This window comes from Cydia strobilella, chromosome 1 (assembly GCF_947568885.1).
Source record: "Cydia strobilella chromosome 1, ilCydStro3.1, whole genome shotgun sequence".
In the NCBI taxonomy this organism is placed as follows: Eukaryota; Metazoa; Arthropoda; class Insecta; order Lepidoptera; family Tortricidae; genus Cydia; species Cydia strobilella.
In genome coordinates, this window is record NC_086041.1 from 8,735,029 (window position 1) to 8,747,047 (window position 12,019).

A 12,019-nucleotide genomic window follows, 5' to 3' on the forward strand; every position below is an offset into this window, starting at 1 on the left:
ATCATAAAAAACTAATAAGAAAACGTTACAACTTGAAATTTGCGTAAGCGGCAGGTAAACAAAACAAGTGCGCGGGTGCATGCGAACGCGGGCCGAGAGCGAGTGAGTAGGCGCCGACGCAGTGGGGTGATGCGCGGCGCGCTGCGCGTGACGTATGCGCATGCGCTGCTTCTTTGTGTCCGCGCGTCTAGCCGAACAGTCCAAGCGCCATAAGCGGAGCGGAGCGGGTAGCGAGTTACCGCTACAAGTACTCCCCCGCTGAGACCGTGACTACGGGCGATAGTAATCTGGGAATCTGACTGTTCGCCCACTCCTTGTTCTTCTCTCGGTCTCCTGCTCGATCGTTTTGCTGCCATCTGGAGTACTACTATGTGTCGGTTGCTCGTCCTTCGCCATATAAGCCGGTTTGAGGCGATCTATGGTGACGGTAACTTCTTTACCCTGCACAAGTATGTCGAATGACTTCGTTCCCCTTCTAATGACTTTGTAAGGGCCAAGATATGCTGCCTGAAGAGGTCTTCGTGCTGGACCCTGCCGCAGAAAGATGTGTGTGGCTGTGTTGAGGTCTTTGGGGACGTAGAATGGCCGAGTACCATGGCGGGACGTCGGCTGTGGAACCAGCTTGGCCATATGAGCACAAAGTCGGCTGGTGTAGTCTTCGTAGTCGACCACCTGATCCGGTGATGAAGTCAGGAACTGCCCAGGCAAGCGGAGTGGCTCGCCATAGATCTTCCTCATCTTGTATAATTTTTAAAACCGGGATATCTCTGGTCGGTGTTCCTTGACTTTCTTGCCTCTGGGATCGGTACATCTGGTTTTCAAATAATACCACATCCTTCGCATTGTATACTCTACCAGTCTTTGGATCTAGCAGTCTGTATGCCTTCGCATCATCTGCAAAACCTGTGTATACCAATTCTAAACTTTTAGGGTCAAACTTTGTCCTCTTTTGATCAGGAATATGCATAAAAGCTCTGCATCCAAACACCTTTATGTTGTCCAAATTACATTTCTTCCCCGTCCACGCCTCTTCTGGCGTTTTGTCTTTGACTGCAATTGTAGGTGATCTATTCTTCAAGAATACTGCGTGGTGAACGGCTTCAGCCCAAAAACGCTTTTCCAGACCTGATTCTTGCAGCATCGATCTGCTCTTCTCGCAAATCGTGCGATTCGCTCTCTCTGCGACACCGTTCTGACTTGGAGTATATTCAACCGTGCGCTGGTGCTTAATGCCATGACGCTTGAAAAAATCTTCCATCTGCTTGTTGACGTACTCCTTTCCGTTGTCTGTCCTTAACGCTTTCAACTTATGACCGGTTTGCGTTTCAACTAATGCTTTAAATTCTAGAAAGTATTTAAAGACTTCACTTTTATTTTTTAAGAAATAAACAAAAGTTTTGCGCGTAAGGTCATCAATAAACGTGAGGAAGTATAGACACTTACCAAAGGATTGTACGTTGATGGGTCCACACACATCGGAGTGTACTAGTCCTAACACTTCCGTTGCTCGGGTTACACGATTTTTCTTCACCGGTTGCTTGGTTTGTTTTCCCTTCAGACAGGATACACATTTCAGGTTTGAATTGCTGTTAGGAAAACTTACCCCAGTCGCCATCTTGTTTTTCAAAAGTAGAAGATTTCGAATACCTAGATGTCCCATACGGCGGTGCCACAAATTCAGTGCATCACCGCGTTCCGACGTAGTATTAAGGGCCGTATTCTGTAAACAACACTCATTAAGTTTGTATACACCTCTATCTTCTATACCTTTGACAAGAACCGTACCACTTATTTTGCATTCATCACTTCTATAAATTTCACACCGTTTGTGACCAAATACTATAACATACCCTTTCTCTGCTATAGTACTCACACTCATCAAGTTAGTTGCTAACTTTGGGACATGCATGATGTTACTTACAGTCATTCCAGTTGACTTACACAGTACCGTACCTCGTCCTTCTCCGTATACCTTACCACCATTAGCGCAATTTACAGGAACATGACCTTATAGTCTCTAAACCACTGTCTTCGATTTGTCATATGTGTGGACGCCCCGGAATCTAGGACCCATTCCTCTTCTCGGTCTCCAGTCATGGCAAATGCATAGGCAATTAAAGCTTCCTTCTGCTTTTTAGGTTTCTCTGGACATACTGATGCCTGACTGATGAACAAATAAAACATTTTATCTTCTTCTGTTTAGATTTCGGCAGTTTCTTGCCTTTTTGCTTGGTAAGCAATGCAGAAGTTGTAGAAGTTCCACTCGTGCTCGGTGACGTATACGTCTCTTTCATTTGAAAAAGTTTCGATTTGACATAATTAGATGTCAATATAATGTTGCTGTTTTCTACAGCCAGCCGCATAGGTTGAAACTCACTCGTGAGGCCTTGAAGCATCAAAGCCGCTAACAACTCATCATCTATTTCCTTTCCAAGGTCTGACAGTTCCTGAGATGTCTCCATTACCGCTGTTACATATTCTCTTACTGTCGTAAACATCTCTAGTTTATAACTCACTAGTCTAGAGAGTAATCTACAGCGGTTATTCAAACCTTTGTCTTCGAAGGTATCTTTCAACACTTGCCACGCCTCTTTAGCTGTCTTCTCGTGTTTGACGTGCACTAGGCAATGCGGTTTTATCATCAAGCAAATCTTAGCTTTTGCTTTTTGATCCTTTCTCGTACCTGGTAAATCGGTAATCGCGGGAGTAACGCTCGCGTATTCCCATAAGTCTGTATCTATTAGATATAGTTCCATCTGGAATTTCCATGTTGAATAGTTCGAGCAGCCGTCCAGTTTATCGAAGAGCATCGTACCATTCATAATTCCAGTACCTCTGTTATTATCCACCTCACTAGAAGAATCGCCAGAGCCCGTTGACATTTTTCATGCTTGTGCTGAATAATGTTCGCCCATAACCCTGATGGGGTGAGGCTAAGCAGAGGGCAATGTTATGAATAGAGCACAACGGATGAATCTTCAATGAATATATTTAGTAAATTAGTTAACACAATTAATTTACTATAATATTAATAATAACAGCACAGACTGTTTTTATCGAATGACAATCCATTGACTTGACAGTTCAATTCTATATTATATATTTGAAATATGTTCTAAGTGGCCTGTAGCTTGCAACCTTATTTCAACACTCCGTAATAGATGGATACAGTCTAAGGAAAAAGCGTGCCTCGAAAATCACGAAAATTTGATTCTCGATCAGAGGGCGCCACTAGTTTTGGCCTACACTCGTATAGAGGGCGTTGACGGTTTCGTTTATAATTATAATTTTAACGCATATCAGTGAAAGAACATGGGTCAAATCATAAAAATAATTAACGCAAATAAAAAAAATCATTTATCCATATTTAAATACATTTTATCGTATTTTATAAATATTTATTTTTAGTTTTAAAGTGTGTCGACAGATGGCAGTGAATTTACTGGGGTTACAAAATTTACTATGACAGTACCGCTCTAGTATAAGTTACTCTATGACTGTACTCATCAATTAAAATGAGACAGTCCTGGGCCAAACTATAAGAAAGCTGTAAATGTCGATAGGTTATTGATCTGAGGTCGATACATCACTATGCCAAAAATATAACCTTTCATACTTAGCAGAAAAGTTCGAAAATATATGCAAAAATCTATATAGACTTGAATGCAAGTAATAATTACATAAACAACATATCGATTTCTATGTAATGTTTGTATGTATGGGTCAGGTCCTATAAATTAATTTCTTCAAAATTGAACAAAACTCACCGATTAAAGGTTATCGGTTCGTGCGTATTTTCTTTTCTTCCTGTATGCCCTCGATCACACAAGACATTATCACAAAGGAAACTTCAAACCATTACAAATAAAAACTCAGCACGTTTTCCAACAATCTTTCAGGAATAGCAACAATATAATTAAAATAAACCAAGATGACCGCTGAAACATCCTGAAATATTTCAACTAAAATAATACGACTATGTCAAGTTGTTACAGTTGACACTTACCTGTGAAATAACGAACATATATTTTATTTGGCTGGATTATATTATAGAACCACATAGGACCATTTGACATTTCCCTCAGTTCATCTTATGACAATACTGAAAAAAACGAAAGAACTTGCGGATTGTAGTCTCACTCACTCATAGACAAAAAGTAATAACGTGTTGTGAATACGATATCTTTTACCAAGCTTTTATTTTTGCCCGGCTTCTTTGCTTTAGTCATTATTCTGAGGATTTTATAGTTGGTCAAACCCAATTGCCAGTAAAAAAGACCAAAAAAAAACTATATTCATCCTTTTCTTTTGGGTGCTAGTACTAGTGTAAGACAAATATAGTATGATTCTCTCTATGTTTGAAATGAGACAGTCCTTTGACAAACTATAAATAATAATAAACATTAAACATTAAATATTCTAAAGGGACCTCCACACTCATGCGCGAATCACGGCGCGAAGCCGCGAACGCGAGTGGAGTCTAGTTCGCTAATCAGCTAAATCGACTCCACACTCGCGTTCGCGGCTTCGCGCCGCGTAGTCTGGAGCGCGCTTTACACAGATTGACTAAGTCCCTAGACAGAGATATAATCTCAGAATAGAGTCATTATTCTGAGGATATAATAATCATACTATCTTTGTCTTACACTAGTACTAGCACCAAAAAAAAAGGATGGGTGTAGTTTTTTTGGTTCTTATTTACTGCCCATTGTTTTGGTTAGATGGAGCAATCAAGTAAGAGGGGCCCCATCCTCAACCAGCTTTTGCTCGGTCGTCAGAGACGAGATGGACGGGCACCGATGGAGGCAGATTATAAAGGCCCCTGCACACTCGTGCGCGAAGCCGCGAACGCGAGTGTGAAGTCGATTTCGCTGATTAGCGAACTAGACTCCACACTCGCGTTCGCGGCTTCGCGCCGTGATTCGCGCATGAGTGTGAAGGGCCCTTAAGAACCTGGTGTGGAGCATCCACATCCACTGATGACCACTATCCTCAAGCGCCCTCCACACTCGCGCGCGAATCGCGGCCCGAAGGCGCGAACGTGAGTGTGGAGTCTAGTTCGCTAATCAGTGAAATCGACTTCATACTCGCGTTCGCGGCTTCGTCGTGTAGTCTGGAGCTATGGAATGTAGAGGTACCTCTACATTCCATATCTGGAGCTATGGATGGTATAGAAAGGATCGCAATCTCTTATGGCAGAATTGTTGTAAAAGTGACCGCGTTAAGCTTTAAATAATAGTTCCTAATCTCTCCGGTGGCGCTAGTTAGGCTCTGGGACATGAGTATAACATGAACCATATAAGGTAACAAATAACCCGACCAAATTACGTAGGTTGTTTTTGGTAGTATTTCGGTGTATGGTGGCGCCGCCTAATTACTGTTTTTTGATGGACACTTTTCATACATAGAGATTTGGCTCCTTTATACAGTCTCCATGTCTGGAGCGCTCTCAGAATAATGACTAAAGCAAAGAAGCCGGGCAAAAATAAAAGCTTGGTAAAAGATATCGTATTCACAACACGCTATTACTTTTTGTCTATGAGTGAGTGAGACAACAATCCGCAAGTTCTTTCGTTTTTTTCAGTATTGTCATAAGATGAACTGAGGGAAATGTCAAATGGTCCTATGTGGTTCTATAATATAATCCAGCCAAATAAAATATATGTTCGTTATTTCACAGGTAGGTGTCAACTGTAACAACTTGACATAGTCGTATTATTTTAGTTGAAATATTTCGGGAATTTCAGCGTTCGTCTTGGTTTATTTTAATTATATTGTTGCTATTCCTGAAAGATTGTTGGAAAACGTGCTGAGTTTTTATTTGTAATGGTTTGAAGTTCCCTTTGTGATAATGTCTTGTGTGATCGAGGGCTGTAAATCGCATACAGGAAGAAAAGAAAATACGCACGAACCGATAACCTTTATTCCGTGAGTTTTGTTCAATTTTGAAGAAATTAATTTATAGGACCTGACCCTAAACATAGAAATCGATATGTTGTTTATGTAATTATTACTTGCATTCAAGTCTATATAGATTTTTGCATATATTTTCGAACTTTTCTGCTAAGTATGAAAGGTTATATTTTTGGCATAGTGATGTATCGACCTCAGATCAATAACCTATCGACCTTTACAGCTTTCTTATAGTTTGGCCCAGGACTGTCTCATTTTAATTGATGAGTACAGTCAAGGGCATAAATATATATACATTCCCAGTCTCAAAAATATGTGTACGCTCAGACAATAAAATCGTGTTCACATATTTATAAGCCATGTGTCTGGATCGATATTTTTGCCTTCGACTGTACCTATAGTTTTCTTTGTTCTTACTGACAGATTGTGTTTTCCAGACTATAGTTTAATACTAAAAACCGGTCAAGTGCGGGTCGGACGCGCGCACCAAGGGGACCGTACTTTTTAGTATTTGTTGTTATAGCGGCAACAGAAATACATCATCTGTGAAAATTTCAACTGTCTAGCTATCACGGTTCATGAGATACAGCCTGGTGACAGACAGACGGACAGCGAAGTATTAGTAATAGGGTCCCGTTTTTACCCTTTGGGTACGGAACCCTAATGAAAAAAACATTAATGATCATTGATGAATGTTCCTTTTATTAATATTGTTGGTCACAAAACTCAACTTTTTATTTCAGATTTCCAAAGGACGAGGATTAGGGGATATTACTGCAATGTTCTGCCACCAGAGTGCAGCACTAGCTTTTTTAGTGCACCGTAGAGTAACTTATTCATACTGTACCTTTAACAGGTTTTTGACAAGTTTTCAGGGGAAGACTCTAATCCGAAATTTCGTTATCTAGCTGCCTCTTTATCGCTCGAATACGCAAGAGTGACAGAGATGTTAGATAACGAAAGTTCGATTTTCTTGTTTCGCGATAGACCCTCAGATTGTGATAGTGGCGCCACCTACGCCGAGTTTCGCGTAATATTCCCTATTATTAAATAAAAAAAATATATTACACGAACGTTTTTTTTTTTTCATTTCCTATTTGGTAGTACCCCACGTCCATACTAATTTACAGAATTTTGTATGCAGGGGGGGGGGGGTGCATTTTCTCTGCAGCTGACTGTACATGACTAGAAACTATACTTAGTCTTTTAGCATTAGGAAAAACGGTAAACCATTTCCACGTGTCTTTTTATTGACAAGTTTTTTATAAATATAGCAATATTTTACTTATGAAAGCAAAAGTATGTAAATGATCGTATAATATATTTGTTGTGACTTATTTTCAAAGTGTTTTTCGATAAAACGACACGTTAAGATCGCTTGCCTTCTTTTTAATGATAAAAAAAACGAGAGGTATAGTTAGACGGTTCTGAGTGGTGGACTGCAAATGAGATAAAAGCTATATTAGGTACATGCATTAATCCTCATATCAGGCGGCTCTTTGATTCCAAGGATTGCATAATTTTTATACTTTTTAATGATTTTTAGAATATGAATATTATAAAAAGTATAAAAGTTATGCAATCCTTGTATTCAACGCATTTCATTTCATTTCATTTCAACGAGCCGCCTGCTACAGATTTCTTGAAATTGCCGCGTTTTTTCAGGTTTAACTTTCATTAGCCAGACTATTATCAATTTGCCAATTTCGTGATTATTCTTTTACACGGCACATAAACTTATGCATATTTATCGATATAAAAAGTCGACACAGTTACATCCCTAGCAAATTATCAAACTTATGACACCGTAGGTAAATGAGAAATAACAAGCATATATGCATCTCTTTTCGGCACATTATCTAATTCGTAAGGAAGTAAAGTACGGGTATACATATTTGCGAAGCATTTTTGCCCGACTTCTATGCTTTAGTCATTATTCTGAGGGAGCGCCTCAGAATAATGACTAAAGCAAAGAAGCCGGGCAAAAATAAAAGCTTGGTAAAAGATATCGTATTCACAACACGTTATTACTTTTTGTCTATGAGTGAGTGAGACAACAATCCGCAAGTTCTTTCGTTTTTTTCAGTATTGTCATAAGATAAACTGAGGGAAATGTCAAATGGTCCTATGTGGTTCTATAATATAATCCAGCCAAATAAAATATATGTTCGTTATTTCACAGGTAGGTGTCAACTGTAACAACTTGACATAGTCGTATTATTTTAGTTGAAATATTTCGGGATGTTTCAGCGGTCATCTTGGTTTATTTTAATTATATTTTTGCTATTCCTGAAAGATTGTTGGAAAACGTGCTGAGTTTTTATTTGTAATGGTTTGAAGTTCCCTTTGTGATAATGTCTTGTGTGATCGAGGGCTGTAAATCGCATACAGGAAGAAAAGAAAATACGCACGAACCGATAACCTTTAATCGGTGAGTTTTGTTCAATTTTGAAGAAATTTATTTATAGGACCTGACCCTAAACATAGAAATCGATATGTTGTTTATGTAATTATTACTTGCATTCAAGTCTATATAGATTTTTGCATATATTTTCGAACTTTTCTGCTAAGTATGAAAGGTTGTATTTTTGGCATAGTGATGTATCGACCTCAGATCAATAACCTATCGACATTTACAGCTTTCTTATAGTTTGGCCCAGGACTGTCTCATTTTAATTGATGAGTACAGTCAAGGGCATAAATATATATACATTCCCAAAGTCTCAAAAATATGTGTACGCTCAGACAATAAAATCGTGTTCACATATTTTTAAGCCATTTGTCTGGATCGATATTTTTGCCTTCGACTATAGTTTTCTTTGTTCTTACTTACTGACAGATTGTGTTTGCCAGACTATAGTTTAATACTAAAAAGCGGTCAAGTACCGGGTACAGGGACCGTACTTTTTAGTATTGTTGTTATAGCGGCAACAGAAATACATCATCTGTGAAAATTTCAACTGTCTAGCTATCACGGTTCATGAGATACAGCCTGGTGACAGACAGACGGACAGCGAAGTATTAGTAGTAGGGTCCCGTTTTTACCCTTTGGGTACGGAACCCTAATAAAAAAGACATTAATGATCATTGATGAATGTTCCTTTTATTAATATTGTTGGTCACAAAACTCAACTTTTTATTTCAGATTTCCAAAGGACGAGGAATAGGGGATATTACTGCAATGTTCTGCCACCAGAGTGCAGCACTAGCTTTTTTTAGTGCACCGTAGAGTAACTTATTCATACTCTACCTTTAACAGGTTTTTGACAAGTTTTCAGGGGACCTACCGGAAAACTCGAATCCGAAATTTCGTTATCTAGCTGCCTCTTTATCGCTCGAATACGCAAGAGTGACAGAGATGTTAGATAACGAAAGTTCGATTTTCTTGTTTCGCGATAGACCCTCAGATTGTGATAGTGGCGCCACCTACGCCGAGTTTCGCGTAATATTCCCTATTATTAAATAAAAAAAAATATTACACGAACGTTTTTTTTTATTATTTCCTATTTGGTAAGGCATGACAAACTTATAGTCAAGGAAAAAAGGGCGGAACACCAAGATAAAAGAAAAAGAATACCATCTACACCACCAACCACACCAACAAGAAACTCAAACGGGAACGAAGAGCAAGAAAAAATAATCCAGCTTGCAAAACAACCCAAAATCAACTCAACACAGTCAAAAAACTAACAACCTACTATAACCGGAAAACAAAAACCTACAATAATACAACATCAGCAATTAATCAAACAGCAAGTAAAAAAACCAACACAACATTCCCCAAGCCGACTGGTCCTCGTGGGGAATTAGACCACCACCCTCACACCTCCCGAAGAAACGAACGTGCACAGCAAAAACAAATACTCAAAATATGCACATACAATGTGAGATCACTGTCATCTCCGGAAAGATTGCTGGATCTAACACGAGCCCTTGAAAAAATTGAGTATGATATAATTGGACTTTCTGAAGTAAGACGAATAGGATGTAAAATAGAAGAGCATCAAGACTTTATATTGTGTTATATAGGAGAAACAAAAGGATTCCATGGAGTCGGCTTCTTAATAAAGAAAACATTAAAACAGAATATCATTGATTTCATTGGAGTATCGGAAAGAGTAGCAGTGTTGAAATTAAAATTCAGAAATCAACCTATAACTATAATACAAGCCTATGCACCTACTGAAAGAGCGAAAGAGGATGAAATGCACAAATTCTATGATGAACTCAAGAACGCTCAAGACACACAGGACACAAATGTACTAGTCATAGGGGATTTCAATGCCAAAATAGGTCAACCACGGAAATTTGAAAACCTAGTAATGGGAAAATATGGATACGGCAAACGGAACGAAAGAGGAAAATGGCTACTACAATATGCTCGTGAACAACACTTATCTATCATGAACACATACTTCAAGAAGAAACAACAACGAAGGTGGACATGGGTATCACCTGACAATAAAACAAAGAATGAGATCGACTACATCCTATGCAACAAACCAAAACAGATCACAAATGTCGAAGTACTAAACAAATTGTCCTTCCCATCCGACCACAGACTTTTAAGGTCCTCCTTCATACTTGAAGCACCTAAAAAAAGCAGAAAGGCCTATAGATCACTACCAAAACCACCAGCAACAGAACAAGAGAAAACCAAATATGTACACCTTTTAAATGAAAATTTACGGACATGTTTCCTTAATAAAAAACATACAAACACACAAACTTATTATGATAGCCTAGAAACTGCAATAACAAATAGCCTAAAAATCAATAATGGTGAACAAAAGAAGAAGAAAATACTAAGGCAAGAAACAATAGAACTAATTAACAAACGCACAGAACTGTTAGCAATAGAAAACAAGTCAAAGTAAATAAAAACAGAACTAAAAAACATATTTAAGAAAACAAATAAAGCTATAAGAAAAGATTACAGAAGTCATAGACAAGAAACAATCAAAAGAAATTTAGTCACTTACAGAAGCTCCAAACGAGCATATAAAGAACTTAAAAGTCACAAAGATTGGATACAAAAATTACAAGGCGAGGAAGGAGAAACAAAGAATAGAAAACATGTTATTACACATGCTACCAATTTCTATCAAAATCTATATAAGAAACCAGATAAAGAACCTGACAACACAACCTTCCTAGAACCACATCAAAACAATCAGGACGTAGTAGAATCAATATCCGAACTAGAAATATCAAAACATATTTCACATTTAAAATCCGAAAAAAGCCCTGGACCGGACAATATCAGTAACGAAGCACTTAAAATTGGAGCCCCACTACTAGTACCTTACCTTGCTCAATTATATAACATGGTCCTAGAACAAGAAACTGTTCCCAAACAGTGGTGCAGCTCTGATATCATCCTACTGTACAAAAAGGGCAATCCACTAGATGTTGGCAACTATCGCCCAATCAGTCTCCTGTCCAGTGTCTATAAACTCTTCACATCCATACTACAGACCCGACTAACGCCAACTATAGATGCGCACCAACCAATTGAACAAGCGGGATTCAGATCGGGATATTCAACTATAGACCATATCCATACCTTAGATCAAGTAATAGCAAAGTACATAGAATATAACTACCCCCTTTATATAGCCTTTATAGACTACTCGAAAGCCTTCGATAGCATTACACATAGCTCTATCTGGCGAGCTCTGAAAACATGTAAAATCAACAAAACATACATAAACATCCTAATAAACATCTATAGCCAAAGTGTAAGCCGAGTAAAAATGGAAAGGAAAGGAGAGGAGATAGCTATAGGCAAAGGGGTCCGACAAGGAGATCCACTCTCGCCGAAATTGTTTATAGCAGTGCTAGAAGAAGTTTTTAAGAACATGCAGTGGAAGAATAAAGGAATTAGTGTACTGGATAAACGTCTGACCCATCTACGCTTTGCAGATGATATTATAATTTTTGCAGAATCTGCGACCCAACTAGAAGACATGATGAATACCCTTGACAAGGAGAGCAAGAAAGTAGGACTGCACATGAACACATCTAAGACAAAAGCTATGACCAACAGTCGAAGAAGATCAATAAATGTGGCAGGGACTGAAATTGATTATGTTAATGAATACAT